Source organism: Aulonocara stuartgranti, assembly GCF_965226115.1.
Source record: "Aulonocara stuartgranti genome assembly, chromosome: 1".
NCBI classification, from domain to species: domain Eukaryota; kingdom Metazoa; phylum Chordata; class Actinopteri; order Cichliformes; family Cichlidae; genus Aulonocara; species Aulonocara stuartgranti.
In genome coordinates, this window is record NC_138939.1 from 35027265 (window position 1) to 35038778 (window position 11514).

Below are 11514 nucleotides of genomic sequence, written 5' to 3' on the forward strand. Positions count from 1 at the left end.
AAACGGCTGCAAAACCTGTTTGCCCAGCACGGGGACATTGAGTTCTATAAGATAAAGTCATGAATACGTATATCTGAATCTTCTATCAAAAGTTACAGCTATTTATATGAAGTTGTACAAAAACGCTTTATTTTGTCAAGACAGTGGGTTTTAGAGTCTTCATCATTAAATCTCTGGTTGCTTCATTTTTCTATCCTATATCAGATATTTTAAAGGTTATCTTAGGTAAAGTTCCATTCTCATGGTGAGGCAAAGTGCTTTATGTGTGTGTGTGCGTGTCATGAACGGCTATAAAAGGCCTATAATTAAAGAACAAAGCGGGGTTTGAGTTCGAGTTGCGGCAGACTGTCACTACTTGTAAATGGAACGCAGCCTTCCTACGGCGGACAGCTAATAACAGGAATCGGACGCGGTCCAGCCAAGTCCACAGCAACCACCATAGCAACCGCCTAGCATGACCTTAAAAACATATTCTGTCTTCATAACTATCAAAATCGTGAAATGATTTGCAAAGTGTGAAAGTGTTACAGCTGCAGAGAGCTATGGCGGTATCTATGGAAGCTGTTTACATAGCTAATAATATACGATGTAACCATGGAGACAGTCAGTCACTTGAGCTAGCGGTGCATGTTTACTACAGTGAATAAGGTGATTGAGTGCACAGCGTCCACACTCTGCAGGGGGTAAAGACATTACTTCAATATTGTTTTATATTGATATATATTAGCCTTCTGTTGACCATCACCTCAGGTTCACCATTACAGTTTCAGATTACAGATGCACACTGTCTAAACACATTCAAAAACTCATGTCTCAGAAATAAGCACAGCTGTTCATGTTTGTCATTAGAGTTTTATTTGTAAGAAAATTATGAACTTCATATTGTGCATTAAATAAAAGAACATTTCACAACTCTGAGTCAACAGAAACAGGTAACAGAAATGTCTCTAATGTGTACAGTGTAGTGTAAGCATTAAAAGATCATAAAGGAAAAACTAACATTTATGTGAAACTAATTGTAATAAAAAATGAGCAGGTGCTTTATAGATTTAAAAGAAAGAATCTGAAAACAACACTTTTTTGGTCTAAGTGATCAAAGTAGAAAACAGAACTGATGTTCAAGAACAAACCGTAGCTGCACTAATATTACACATCTCGATCGTTGTACTGAACAGACATTGTTGCTTTTAAAACCACATGCAGTGTGTGACCATGACTGTTCACTGAGACCATGAACGCCACTTCGCTGAAGCATTCTTCTTCTTCTTCTTGCCATTAAATTGGAAGCAGAAGCAGCACGAGCTGATTTGATCTACTGAAAGGAAAAAGCAGAACATCTGAGTTGAAACCAGTCAGCTGAAATCATTAAGACAGGAACAAATTCAATGCAGTGTCTCAAGTGGCTTAGCCTGTTACAACTGTTGATACAAGCTAAATACGGTTAACACACAGTGTCAGGGAGCTCCAGTGTGGGAACTAGTGGCTTTAGGTTTGTAGTCATTTAACTTTCATCCATTTATTCATTTAATTCAGGAGGAAGAAATGCCAGGTTGGTGCAGGCTGGTTACATGCATTTGGTCCCATGCTGTCTTTAATTAAATGACTTGGTTCATTTTATGGCTGGGCTGTATGTGGGGTTATATCATGTTATTTGGGCAGGAGTACCTGTCCCCTGTTAGACTTAGAAAGTTTCTCCATAAGTAGAGTTTCTAACTCTTCTAGCACATCTGTGGCTGACAGCTTTTTGGTGGCTCTTTTTACCCCACACTGGTTGTGAGTGTGTAAATAGCCCCACTAGTTATTTTGGGTTGCAGTTAACTAGGGAGGAAGGGGTGGGTATGCCATGATTAGGTGAATAACAATTATATGTGATACATAAATTTCACAATGCATGCATATATCTCTATCAATTAAACCTGGCCTGAGGGCTGCCATTTTTTACATTCAGTTATTTCTCTTAGAAATGTTGGAACTAAATAATGAATGTGTTACAGTTAAAGTGAAACACTGGTCAGTGTAAATGGCTCATTGGGACACAGAAACCTTTAAATTAAACCTGATATCTAGTGTCAAACAATATCAAAGCTGTAAAAGATGTTTACATTCAGAATTTATAAAACTATGATTGTAAATAAATTCAAACAAGTGAGCTTTTCTCTTTGTGCTGAATATCAACACTGTGGTTTCTTAGACTGTAAGCTTTACTTTAGTGCAACCAGTTGCAGAAGCTGCCACTCCAAATGTCTTTTGATAACAAGAAAAAAATACCTTTTCAGTACATGGCCTGAAGTTCTTCTCCGAAATCTTCTGCAATCGGCTTTGTCTGCTGGTTTGAAGACAATAAACCATAAAAAAGATGATTTAGTCACTTTGTCTGCGTCATGCAGCTCGAATGTGTCGTGTAACAATGTTGAATAGCCGTCGTTATCCCTCTGCTGCGTCAGTAGGATTGTACTGTACAGCATCTCATTGATATGTGAGGAATGCTAATGTAACACGATAACAGACTTACATCATTAAAATATAAAGTGCAGGAGATATTTAGATATTTTTTATATTTATATTACATTTTATAGCTGACGGATATTACTAAATAGATAGAATTTACTAAATAGCTGGATGAACATGAAAAATATGTCTATAATAACAAATGACCATGAGAGCCAGTAGAATTAATTCAGCTGGACACTCAAAAGACGTCCTTAAATGCTCTTTAAGTGGCAGAACAGATGAACAAACAGTTAATCGCTTACTTGAGATGAAATCTGCTCAGCTACTTTGAAAACAGTTTCTAACTGGTTCCTCCTTTAACAGGATGACTGCTCAGGGGTAAGGCCATCATGCAATCCAGCAACCTTTATGGTTCTGCTTTGATTCACCAGGAACTATTAGGGAAACCTTCCAGCGCCTCCTGTGAAAGACACAGGCATAAACACACAAACATTTATTAACATGTTCCACAGTGTTCCAGTTTGATTTTCTTATCCTGTGGACAACAACGTACATGGATGCAGGTTTATTGTTAACTTTTGTAAGGTTTATTTAATGAACATATCCAGCTGCAGCTCCACTGTGATCCTGAACTGGATAAGCACTTAAGAAAATGTGTCAATAAATGGACAAACATCAACTTACTATATTTATCCAAACAGACGGGACCAATAATGCTTCGCTGAGTTAGACTTTAACAGACTCTTCTATGTAAGAATGTCTCGTGCTGATATACCTGCAAACTTGACAACAAAGGTTTTTCAGACTACATGTAGCTGTCCTCTATGTCAGCTAACACATTTACATTTATGTCACACTTATTTCTGCTTTCCCATTTTATAATTATTACTTACATTTTGATTAGATACCTTGAGTTTGTAAATGATCAGATTACATAATTGGAATACAATGTATCCAATTCAGGGTTGCGGGAGGATGAAGCCTATCCCAGCTGATACAGGACAAAGACAGGCTGCCAGTTTATTGCAGGGCTAATACAATATGTGTAACAGAAAATCCACTTAAATGTTTGATATTTCTTATAATAATCATAATTATGACTATTATTTAAAGGTTTCTTCATAAATACATTTTGATTTTTTATAACCCCTAAAATATAAACCTGAGCTGTTTCAGATTCTGACCTCTGACCTCAGTGACCTGGCTGTGTCCTCACTGCAGCTCCCTCTTGGAAGTACGTCTGCTTCTTGTCTTCCCCCAGTGTTGACCGCCTGATATCAAGATATCACGTACTGTAACTGAGGAACAAAAAAGGACAAACACTTGCCTTCATTTAAAAGTACATTCATACAGAGATAATCTATGGAAACACACTAGTTCACAGTTTGGGAGGAACCAGTTCCTGTGAAACATTTCTGTATATGAACATCATGTGGAGAATGAATGAAATGAGTTCTTCAGGTGACTCAGCAGTCCCACACTGACAAATGAAATCTAGTTAAACTATTAAGCATATTTGCTCTTCTGAAATCTGTGTTAAACAACAACAAACATAAATTAGTAACAAAAACTACAGCTGAGTATAGGCTTTACAAACCACCAGCAGCCATAATGCTAAATTTTAATCTTCAAATGTTTCTGAGCTGTCTTCAACCTGCTTTTAGCACATTAAAGTCTCAATAAATAAAGTCAATGCAGACTCAATCCTAAATGTTCAGCACACAGAGACACAGAGGTACTGTTTAAAGTTTAGTGTTAACTTGAGTCACTGATCATTCACAGTATTACAGAGTCTGGCAGTCTTTGCATGATGTCCACGTCACTGTAAGTTTCTAGCTGACTCTCAGGTGTGCCAGCAGGAAAGAGTAATAATAACCTGCATCCTGAGGTTTGTCATGCAGGATTAAAGGAGCCAAGCTTTGTTCACACAGCTAGGATTGTATTTTACACTGACCCTGGGTCAGTATCAACTTCAAGAAGACAGCTGTAACTGTTGATAGAAGAATCACACACACATATTTATGGCTTTGCCTTATAGAATTCAGCATCTCAGTGCTCAGGAAATAGGTTTTGCAGCTGTTTGAGCTAAGATTTTCAAGTTATTCACAAATTAAAACCTATACTTTGTGTCGGGCAAGAACTAAATTCAAATGCATGTAACAGTGAGAAACGCACTGTCTTGGCGAAGTAAAGCGTTTCTCATCAACTTCATAGAGCTTGCTGTAACTTTTGATAGAAGACTCAGACAAAGATATTCATGGCTTTATCTTATAGACTTCAATATCCCCCCAATGTGTGTGTGAGTCTTCTCTCAAAATTTACAGCTGTCTTTATGAAGTTTATGGAAAAACGCTTTATTTCACCACGTTAGTGCGTTTCTCGCTATTACATGTATTTGAATGGAGAACTCGACCGACACAAAGTATAGGTTTTCAATTTGTGAATAACTTGAAAATCTTAGCTCAAACAGCTGCAAAACCTATTTCCTCAGCACGGAGATGCTGAATTCTATAAGGCAAAGCCATAAATATGTGTGTGTGTGAGTCCTCTATCAAAAGTTACAGCTGTCTTCATGAAGTTGATACTGACCCAGGGTCAGTGTAAAATACAAGTTATTCACATAATGAAAACTTATACTTTGTTTCGTGCAAGAACTCCATTCAAATGCATGTAATAGTCAGAAACGCACTGTCTCGGCGAAATGAAGCCTTTTTGTACAACTTCATGAAGTTAGCTGTAACTTTTGATAAAAGGCTCAAAGCAGAGGGATAACGACGGCTATTCAACATTGTTACACGACACATTCGAGCTGCATGACGCAGACAAAGTGACTAAATCATCTTTTTTGTGGTTTATTGTCTTCAAACCAGCAGACAAAGCCGATTGCAGAAGATGTCGGAGAAGAACTTCAGGCCGTGTACTGAAAAGGTATTTTTTTCTTGTTATCAAAAGACATTTGGAGTGGCAGCTTCTGCAACTGGTTGCACTAAAGTAAAGCTTACAGTCTAAGAAACCACAGTGTTGATATTCAGCACAAAGAGAAAAGCTCACTTGTTTGAATTTATTTACAATCATAGTTTTATAAATTCTGAATGTAAACATCTTTTACAGCTTTGATATTGTTTGACACTAGATATCAGGTTTAATTTAAAGGTTTCTGTGTGCCAATGAGCCATTTACACTGACCAGTGTTTCACTTTAACTGTAACACATTCATTATTTAGTTCCAACATTTCTAAGAGAAATAACTGAATGTAAAAAATGGCAGCCCTCAGGCCAGGTTTAATTGATAGAGATATATGCATGCATTGTGAAATTTATGTATCACATATAATTGTTATTCACCTAATCATGGCATACCCACCCCTTCCTCCCTAGTTAACTGCAACCCAAAATAACTAGTGGGGCTATTTACACACTCACAACCAGTGTGGGGTAAAAAGAGCCACCAAAAAGCTGTCAGCCACAGATGTGCTAGAAGAGTTAGAAACTCTACTTATGGAGAAACTTTCTAAGTCTAACAGGGGACAGGTACTCCTGCCCAAATAACATGATATAACCCCACATAAAGCCCAGCCATAAAATGAACCAAGTCATTTAATTAAAGACAGCATGGGACCAAATGCATGTAACCAGCCTGCACCAACCTGGCATTTCTTCCTCCTGAATTAAATGAATGAATGGATGAAAGTTAAATGACTACAAACCTAAAGCCACTAGTTCCCACACTGGAGCTCCCTGACACTGTGTGTTAACCGTATTTAGCTTGTATCAACAGTTGTAACAGGCTAAGCCACTTGAGACACTGCATTGAATTTGTTCCTGTCTTAATGATTTCAGCTGACTGGTTTCAACTCAGATGTTCTGCTTTTTCCTTTCAGTAGATCAAATCAGCTCGTGCTGCTTCTGCTTCCAATTTAATGGCAAGAAGAAGAAGAAGAATGCTTCAGCGAAGTGGCGTTCATGGTCTCAGTGAACAGTCATGGTCACACACTGCATGTGGTTTTAAAAGCAACAATGTCTGTTCAGTACAACGATCGAGATGTGTAATATTAGTGCAGCTACGGTTTGTTCTTGAACATCAGTTCTGTTTTCTACTTTGATCACTTAGACCAAAAAAGTGTTGTTTTCAGATTCTTTCTTTTAAATCTATAAAGCACCTGCTCATTTTTTATTACAATTAGTTTCACATAAATGTTAGTTTTTCCTTTATGATCTTTTAATGCTTACACTACACTGTACACATTAGAGACATTTCTGTTACCTGTTTCTGTTGACTCAGAGTTGTGAAATGTTCTTTTATTTAATGCACAATATGAAGTTCATAATTTTCTTACAAATAAAACTCTAATGACAAACATGAACAGCTGTGCTTATTTCTGAGACATGAGTTTTTGAATGTGTTTAGACAGTGTGCATCTGTAATCTGAAACTGTAATGGTGAACCTGAGGTGATGGTCAACAGAAGGCTAATATATATCAATATAAAACAATATTGAAGTAATGTCTTTACCCCCTGCAGAGTGTGGACGCTGTGCACTCAATCACCTTATTCACTGTAGTAAACATGCACCGCTAGCTCAAGTGACTGACTGTCTCCATGGTTACATCGTATATTATTAGCTATGTAAACAGCTTCCATAGATACCGCCATAGCTCTCTGCAGCTGTAACACTTTCACACTTTGCAAATCATTTTACGATTTTGATAGTTATGAAGACAGAATATGTTTTTAAGGTCATGCTAGGCGGTTGCTATGGTGGTTGCTGTGGACTTGGCTGGACCGCGTCCGATTCCTGTTATTAGCTGTCCGCCGTAGGAAGGCTGCGTTCCATTTACAAGTAGTGACAGTCTGCCGCAACTCGAACTCAAACCCCGCTTTGTTCTTTAATTATAGGCCTTTTATAGCCGTTCATGACACGCGCACACACACACATAAAGCACTTTGCCTCACCATGAGAATGGAACTTTACCTAAGCTAACCTTTAAAATATCTGATATAGGATAGAAAAAATGAAGCAACCAGAGATTTAATGATGAAGACTCTGGGTTCTGTAGTGACCTGAATGACTCTTTGCATACAATTTATTGAAGAGGACTTTAGAATGCACTTTACATTTAGACTGTTGCTGTTTAATTTTTTACATTGTTGCGGTGTTATGTCATGAATAAAGTTCACCTGCTGGGGGTTTGATGGATCAGATCATCATAATCAATGGGTCCTGAGGTGGGCGGGACTGTCTCTGGTGATGTCACCATGAAGGAACAGCATCTGGCACGTGTTGCTGAAACATCCCAGTACACTGGTGTAGTTTCCTCTCCAGCTGTTTGACATTTGACACTTCAACATTAAGGGGAAGAAGAAGAAACAGTGTTAGGTCAGGTGACCACATGGTTTCTAAAGTAACTGACAGGAAGTAACCAGGCCGTTAGAAATGGATGGCATGTGTTTAGAGTTACTGGAGTTGGGTAACTCTACTTACCAAAAGCAGAAGCACACAGATGAAGGATCAGATGCTGAATGTTGCAGGAACATGCTCATGCGGTGGTCATTCAGTGCTGCTCCGGCAGGTTAGACAGTCCAAGACTGATATACTGCCCATCTGAGAGTTTGAAAACACACATGCAAAGATTTATTTTGTATTACAGTCAAAGTTGGATGTTCATTTTTGTCCTTTAAAAATGTTTGTGTATTTGAAAGCGCTAACATTTAAGGATGACTTGGATCGTCTCCTTTAAAGGGGAGACAAGTGTATCCACTGATCCACGTCACTTTACCTGGATGATGACTCCTCTCCCCCTCACTCAGAAACGCTCCTAATATAACCAAGCAAATAAATAATATTGAAGATTTACTTACATCATTACAAAAACAGGAAAAACATCTCCCTTTGATTCTATTTCTCCATTCCTGCTGAACATCAGGCAACAAATATCTCAATAAATCACAGTAAAATGTAAAGCACATGTTTTCTCTGCTTTGTCTAACCTCTGCAGAGCCTCTGTCAAGAAAAACATATCTGTAAGCATAAAACAAATATACATTTCATAACACGTCACTGGACAAACCTCGGTCAGTTGATTTCCTCTGTGCAGCGCAGACGAACATCAGTCAGCAAGTCAAGGTGGTGAGATGGACTGGTGTCCTTTGTGACTCTGCTGGTTCTTCTGAGGAAATACCACCGTCTCTCCACACCGTCACCATCTGTGAGCACAAACTGCTGCTCTGCTCTGCCAGCATGTAGGAAATCACATATCACACACACAGGGGTGAAGAAACATTAGAACTCAACTTTGGATACTTTAGATCTAAACAGATCAAAGTAGCTCTTAGCTTCAACAATCAGTGAACAGACAAACAATGATACCATACTGATTCTGTATGAATACAATATGGTATTTTCAATACAGGTGTCAAATTAATTTACTAAAACTAATACAGATATATGTATCTTTTTTTTTTTTGATAAATTCATTTGCTAAATTATAAGAATATATATTTTTTCATTTAACAATTGCAACTGAAAGAAATTAAATATTGAACAAAAATATATTGTCACATTCTGAGCATGCTCAGCATGCTGACAGACTTGAAGTTGCTACAGATTTTAAGAAGTGATAATTATAGGGAAAAAACTTCTCTTTTTCATCCGTTTAATCAAACATTTGATGCCTTAGATGTCTCAGTCCTATAGCATTCTGCAACTACAACTAAGCTGAAGCTTGGATTTGGCTGCAGGTGCCCTGTACATCCTTCTCAACATGTGGGTACCATTTAATCACACTTCTTCCTGAGCTTTGCTTCGTCACAAGACCAAAGGTGGCATCCCGTGTCACGGTCATATCATCATCCAGAAGAAACATTTGAAGAAACATCATGGAGAAGAAACATTTACGCGCCTCCCGGTTTTGTTTTCTGATCCTGCAAAAAGACTGAGGACAACAAAGCCCAGAGAACACGAGATACACAACATCCAACATTCAGACTCAACAGCCTCCATAAATGAAGAGCACCAGGTTGGTTCAGTTATAGTAGATGTCATGGAATTTTTTAAATAAAGTCTGCAACACAGAAAGAGCTGTGATCATGCTATTTATTACTGTGCACAGGAGAGCAAACACACATCAAACATCACAGTTCAGTCATGTCAGCTCTGCCACTTCACGTGTCTCGCTATGAAACCTAACGGATCAATGGTTATGCTGTTTTGTGCCCTTGACGTTATCAGCACCTGTAAAGGGAGTTGTTTTCTCAAACTGCTGAAGTAAGTTCATCTAGTTTTAGAAACTTTCATTGAACAGTCTATAACAGTGTCACAACTAAGCATATGCATAAGCACTTAAATGAGAATAACATAAAATTTCTATTACAGGAGCTAGAGCCTGTCCCAGTAGTCATAAGTAGAGCACACCTGGACAGGTCACCAGTCTGTCAGAGGACTAACACAGATGCAGCCTGACTAAATCCTAAATGTTCAGCACACAGAGACACAGAGGTACCGTTTAAAGTTTAGTGTTAACTTGAGTCAGAGTCTGGCAGTCTTTGCATGATGTCCACGTCACTGTAAGTTTCTAGCTGACTCTCAGGTGTGACAGGTGTGCCAGCAGGAAAGAGTAATAATAGCCTGCATCCTGAGGTTTTTCATGCAGGATTAAAGGAGCCAGGCTTTGTTCACACAGCTAGGATTGTATTTTACACTGACCCTGGGTCAGTATAAGTATCATACAGTTTAAACGAAGCACTGAAACTTGCACATATTTATTACAGATGCACTGAAGCTAATCGAGATATTTGCTGTCAGTCTGTGGCTGCGATTAAACACTTTACTGGAAACTTTATTAACTAGTAACTTCGTCAGTCATGACAGAAGCTAATATTTCTGTGCTAACATCGTTTAAACAGTAACAGCTTTATTCCAATATAAGCTAACGTTTACACCGTAACTTTAAGCTAGCACCATAAAGACGGTAAAACACGTAATAACATCTACAAATGCATCTTAAAGCTGTTATATTAGCACTCGGTGTATTACTAACATAACCACATTAACATTATTGACACTCGCTGGTCTGACTTTTAATAGTCATTCTATAAATGCTGTCTGTTTAAACGGTCTTACCTGTACACACTGCTGTATCCACCGGATTGCAGCCAGAGTGGATTCTGGAGTCTTCCCACGCTCCTGTTAGTGATCCTCCATCTGGATGGATGATAACAACCTTCTGAACAATCTAGCAGGAGATGGTCCATATCTAGGGGATATGGACTGATAACAGCCGAAGCGGGTGAATAAAGTCACCCAGTCGCTAGCTGTGCGATTACCCAGCATACACCAGCACAATATTAGGCACAGCACCACCATAGACATTTTCAGTGGTTTTGAATGCAGGACATAGTTATCTTACCTTGTAAAATGCATGACAATAAAACAGCTAACCACCATAAAATGGTATTGTGTATGTATGTGCATGTGCATGTGTGTGTGTGTGAGAGAGAGAGAGAGAGAGAGAGAGAGAGAGAGAAAGAGAGAGAGAGGGGGGGGGAGAGATCAAAGGCGTGCGCTTATGTTTTTTCTTGATCAAGAGTGTGCCTCCTCTCTCTTATTGGATGTATGGTATAGCATGTTTATTCAGGTGCACCTTTGAAGTCTATGAGAATACTTTGCAGCCTGGTCTGAGTGGTCATTTCTGCACAGACACAATGAAGCGTGCACTCAGTTTAGAGGAGGCTGTTGCTGCAGTTTTGCACTCTCCACAAGCAGTGGAGATACTTCTGACAGCGAAGAAGAATTTTTGCCAGGCACCGAGGAGCTTTGCAGCTCATGTGCGGAGGAGGAGAAGGAGAAGGAGGAAGAAGAGCAGGAGGAAGAGACAAGACTGGAGGATGGCCAGTGGAGATCTAAAAATGGAGAAATCATGTGGCAACCCACACACGAAGAGGTCCTGCCATTTTTTCCTCCCCCCATTTTAACCCCAGGACCAACCCATTATGCAATTCGTATAGGATCAGCAGCCCTGTGAGCACTTTCCATCTTTTTTTTGCAGAGGACATTATGCAGCTAA

General features: G+C 38.8%; 1 long non-coding RNA gene across 8 annotated transcripts; it reads right to left on the reverse strand.

Annotated features, from left to right (window-relative positions):
• Nucleotides 1–286: 286 nt before the first annotated feature.
• Nucleotides 287–10997, reverse strand: LOC309712370. Of its 8 annotated transcripts, XR_014278270.1 has the most exons (11): nucleotides 10858–10997; nucleotides 10572–10652; nucleotides 9224–9384; nucleotides 8521–8682; nucleotides 8160–8268; nucleotides 7935–8054; nucleotides 7631–7792; nucleotides 3636–3749; nucleotides 2754–2911; nucleotides 2269–2326; nucleotides 287–1315 (listed from the first exon to the last, which is right to left on the reverse strand). It is a non-coding gene; the product is annotated as an uncharacterized lncRNA (long non-coding RNA). The 8 variants fall into 8 exon arrangements; XR_014278271.1 differs by lacking the exon at nucleotides 10858–10997 and having other exon boundaries at nucleotides 10572–10836; XR_014278272.1 differs by lacking the exons at nucleotides 10572–10652; nucleotides 10858–10997 and having other exon boundaries at nucleotides 8521–8677; nucleotides 9224–10565.
• Between the last annotated feature and the right edge of the window lie 517 nt (nucleotides 10998–11514).